Consider the following 4956-nt stretch of genomic DNA (forward strand, 5'->3'; position numbering starts at 1 on the left):
CATATCATCTCTCTTCCCACTACTAGAAAATGGGTTTATGGCAACAAATGTTTTTGCAACGGTTCAAAACCGTTACTATAGATTGGTTATTGGAACGGTTTTAACCGTTGCAATACGACATGGGGGATACCAGCACACTTTGGCTATAAAACCGTTGCATTTAGGTAAAAACCGTTCCTATAGTGTTTTATTTTTTGCAACGTTTCTTTTAACCGTTCCAATAAATGTATTTATTGGAAAGGATCTTGAAACAAATTCAATCGGAACTGTTGTTATTTCCCTCCTAAAACTTTGCCCCCTCAATTTTCGTAAACCCACGCTAGAACCCCTATTTTTATATTAATTTTTTAATTAATATTATTTCATGAAAGAACCATTTATTTGTTCTCCTAAATATGCCCTAACCTCTTTCCCCTTTGAGCGTACGCATCAGAAGGCCAGAACCTCCATCGTCTCTGTCACTATCAGCCGTCGACCTTCGTCGCATCTGCCACTATTCCTCCGTCAACACCAGCAGAACCGCAATTTTCTTTTTCCTCCACCTATAAACTTTATCTCCTCCACAAGAAACAACAACCATTCAATTAATCAAAGCTCCATGGTTTCAAATAGTCCCAAAATTCTAGGTTTTTTTTATCGATTAAGCTCGACTACCACTTCTTGTTCTCACTGAGCCTTAATTCTAGGTTTTCGATCGACTCTCGCAAATTTTCTGATTTATTTTGCATGCTCTTCTTTTATTCCTTTTGTAGTTTCTCAATAGTTGAGCCATAACTTGCAGATTCCATTAGCGAGGATGAAAATGCAACTCATAGCTGTGGGATAAATAATTGTAAGTTTGCTTTAACTCTTTTTAATATAAATTTAGGATAACCACATTCGCTAATTGTGATTTTGGATGAAAATTTCAGTTTTAGTGTTCCTTTTTACTCGATTCAGTGATTTTTATTTTATTTTTGGGAGTAATTGAGTGATGTAGTGTGATTGAATGGAGATTCAAATCCATATGACACAAGCATGAAAACGTATTTATTCGGACTTAAAAATTACTGGAACTTGGGGTTTTTGGTTTTTATGGATTTTCTTAGTTATCGTTTTCATGTAAAATTTTTGTGTTATGAGGCTTTTTTTGTTGCATATTTGTCTCTATGTCTGATTTAAGAATAATCTTGTCTTTCTAATAGTTTGATGCTTGTGTTTGAAACCAATATAGAATTCGACAAATCTGTTGGAGTATTTTAATCTGTTGGAGTATTTTAATAAAATCAAAATTTTATTACCAAACTGGAAGAATTTACAGCTCAAAAAAGAGAAAACAAAAATGTTCTAAGGTTAGCAAAATCTTCCTGTGATGAATTTGATTGGAGCAGTGATGAATTTTTCAGGGTACATTTACTTGTGGTTAGCAGTCAACGGTGATAAATTAGTAAAACCACAGGTTTGGCAGATGTGTTTGTGTTTAATGATGAATGGCGATCATCCCTATTACATATGAATATTCAGTCATAATTATGTTTTTCGGCTATTTGTTTCTTTGTCAACAATGTATAGATCTCACATAATAGCATACATAAGGCTATATTTTGTATTTGTCTGAAGCAGCTTTGAATTCCTGGTCACCTAATCTGGTGAAATAAAGCTACAAAATCGTACAGAGAAGGATAGAGAAAGGAGACTCCTTGATTGTCATCTGATTGTTTTCACTACATTTTCAACATTTGCAAAGTATAATTCTCATAGTTGGTATTATTAGGTACGGGGAGCGACATGTGATTGTATTTCAGAAATCAGGAGCGCTGTTTATTTTTGCAATAGTCAGATTTGATTAGCTGAAGAATGGCTATGGAAACAAAGACATTTTCGAGTCTGATTTTTTCTTAATATTTCCGACCTCCCAAAAGTCGCTTTCAACAAATTATCTTTTCTGCCGAGAACAACAATGACTGCATAACAGGCTTTTAATCCTGTGTTGGATAACATATCCAAGACAAGTGTGTGCAGCAATATTTATTGCTTTATCTATCAATACGCTTTATCCGTTAGTGTTCTTTAAGGTTCACTGTGCCTACCATAGGTCGGATCTTGGACAACTAGTGCTGGGAAGTTAGATAGTGACTCCTATGTATAATTTATGCAATACTCCATTATGTTCGAGGTTTATTTGTTTTTGTAGAGTTTTAATATTGTGTGAATTACCTGTATTCATCGTCAAGATCGGGTACTTGAGAAATGTTAGAATTAGGAAGATGGCACAAGAAAAAAGTGCTTTCAACAATCAAGATCAGTAACCTCAGCTTGTACAGCTTCAAGACCTTTGCTGGCCACCAATTCTGTACATCCCTGTTCCATGGACTTCTTGTAATGTCCCTTTGTCGTTTTCTCCACTGTGTCCATTACTTCATGTGGAATACCATGGTTCACCAACTGCAATAACAGCAACAAACAAAAACATCAATGTGCAAGATTTCTTACTAGCTTACTGTATTGGTTGGAGTAGAAGGCACATCTTTGTCTCTTCTTGAATCTTTGCAACTGTTTGAGAACCAGTTTTCTGGTGAGATTCCTATTGAATTTGAAAGGGAAAATGACTGATCTTTTGCTAGTCTTTTCATTCTTGAATTCCATGGCTTGACGATTAGTTCATTACCTATATTTTTGTTGTTGCTTTTGCTAACCTATATTGTGTTTGCTTTTCAGAATCTGAAAAATATTTGAATAGTCATGAATCAAGAAGGGTGCTCAAGCAAAAATAAGAAAATATCCAACCGCATTCCAGCTGGATCACTTGCATCTTTGCGAAATCAGATTTGCGACTTGATCCTGACATGCTAAGGTTCAGTGCACGTTCACCTGTAGAAGCTTCCTCTGCACAACAAGCTGCTGTTCAACTAAACAATCGACCATATGCTGGTAGTAACAATCAGTACGTACCAAATGTTATACATCTTCTATTTCTTCTTCTTCTTCTCCTCCTTCCTTGTGCTTCTTCTTCTACCACTTCTCTCTTTCTCTCTCGCAAAGTCTAAATAGTCTAGTAATTTTTTTACTTCGCCTATGGCACTTAGTCGATGCGTAATTCTGTGGTTGCCTAGCTAGTGTCATTACTATGATGCATATTGTTTTATGTTACCTTGCCGGCTCTTTGTTGTTGTATAGTCGCTGCGTAATTCTGTGCTAATTGGTAAAGTTGTTGCACGAGGGAGAAAATATTCTGGGTAAAAGTCTGATTTATTTAAGGATTCTATCTTGGTGGCTTTTACATATTTTAGCCTTTAGGGAGGAACAAATTCTAAAGATTCTATATTGGGCCTCTGTTGGATTTGTTATAGAAGCTAAATAGAAAGTTGAAGTGGATTAAAATGTTGTCTGTAGTTACCTTATGCCATAAAGTTACATAAACCATGCTTATAAGTAAAGAAAGAGAATTTTTAATAAACTTTTAAGTGTAGCATTGTTAACTAAATTTCGGCATTGTTAATAAACGATGGAAGATGTCACTGCCCCAAGCTATAACGAAAGACACACAATGTCTCTCATTTTGGCGATTGTTTGAGGATCCACCTGACATGTTGCGGGGGAAGTACTTCACATGCACTTCAAATAGGCTATTCTGGAATGTTATTTGTGTTGGTACAACTTGCAAACACAGAGAAGTCACTGAAAGTTTTTGAGGCAGTACACTTGCCCAGTTTTGCCTTACAAATAGATTTTATGAATTCTATTGAGTAATTCAAATAGAGTTTAATTGAATAACCCACTGAAACTCTATTTTATTCCACTGAATAGAGTTTCAGAGCATTTTAGTCATCAATAACCACTGAAACTCGATTTTATCCTATTTAATATATGTGAATAAAAATTGAGAAGTCTAATTTTTTGTGCTTTTCAGTACCTTCTTGGTCTTTCATTAACTGATTCTTATACTTTCTCCGAGCATTCTAAATTTTTTATGTTACCTTTTCATGTTCTTTTCTTTTTTCATGGCACTTTGTGCTATGAGCATTCTTAGACCGGATTCTCTTGAAGGGTAATGGCTTTATTTATTCTCTTTTGTAGGTGGAGTAGATCAAGAAATGGAAGATAAAGGCAGTTAAGAACTAGACCTTACTTGAGATGAATTTTGAATTGCTATAGATGAATGTTCTAGGAATATTTTGTTATCTAACATTTTTGAAACTTGCTCTCTTGAAATGTATTAAACTTATGCACTTGGGGTAGAACATTTGCTTTATGGATATTATTTGCTTGATGGATAATTTATATTATTAATAGTTTCATTTTATGATTTATTTAAATTTTAGTGTTATTATAATTTATTATATATATAAATATTTATTTATATCAGGGACTATATTTTTGTTTTAACTGAACTATTACAATAGCCTACCAGAACCGTTGCAATAGGACACAAATGACGTTCCATTAGACAATATAAACCGTTGCAATAGGTCCTATAAACTGTTCCAAAATGATCTATAAATCGTTCCAATATAAATAAAAATGTTATGATAACTTAAAAAAACTGTTGTTATATCCATACATAATCGTAACAATAGTGTACATAAGTGTTGCATTAAATAATACGGTAACGGTTAAGAATCGTTGTATAAACAATATAGTAATGGATTTAAACCATTCCAATTGGAAAAAATAATCATTCCAACAGAGAAACGGAAAACTGTTGCGATAGACGTATCTATAGCCACGACGATGCAAACTGTTGCAAGAATCGTTCCTATAGACCTATGGTCACGCGGGTTGATGGAACGAGTTGTAAACTGTTCCAATAGCTCTATGGCAACGATTTAATAGTTTGTGGGTACGGTTTTCCAGGCGTTACCGTAGACCAATTTTTCAGTAGTGCTCATTTCTCTTGAAGAACATTGGCAAGTAATACAAAGCTTACTGTCCCACTTTCTTCGACTCTAGCCTCGTTATTCATTGCTGTAACTTTTG

The 4956-nt window shown here is 34.5% G+C and overlaps 1 long non-coding RNA gene across 1 annotated transcript; it reads left to right on the plus strand.

Moving 5' to 3' along the window:
- Positions 1–385: 385 nt before the first annotated feature.
- LOC104096165 (uncharacterized) lies at positions 386–4282 on the plus strand. Its single transcript, XR_686254.4, has 4 exons — positions 386–686; positions 782–832; positions 2698–2923; positions 4057–4282. It is a non-coding gene; the product is annotated as an uncharacterized lncRNA (long non-coding RNA).
- The last annotated feature ends 674 nt before the right edge of the window (positions 4283–4956 follow it).

This window comes from Nicotiana tomentosiformis, chromosome 12 (assembly GCF_000390325.3).
Source record: "Nicotiana tomentosiformis chromosome 12, ASM39032v3, whole genome shotgun sequence".
NCBI lineage: Eukaryota > Viridiplantae > Streptophyta > Magnoliopsida > Solanales > Solanaceae > Nicotiana > Nicotiana tomentosiformis.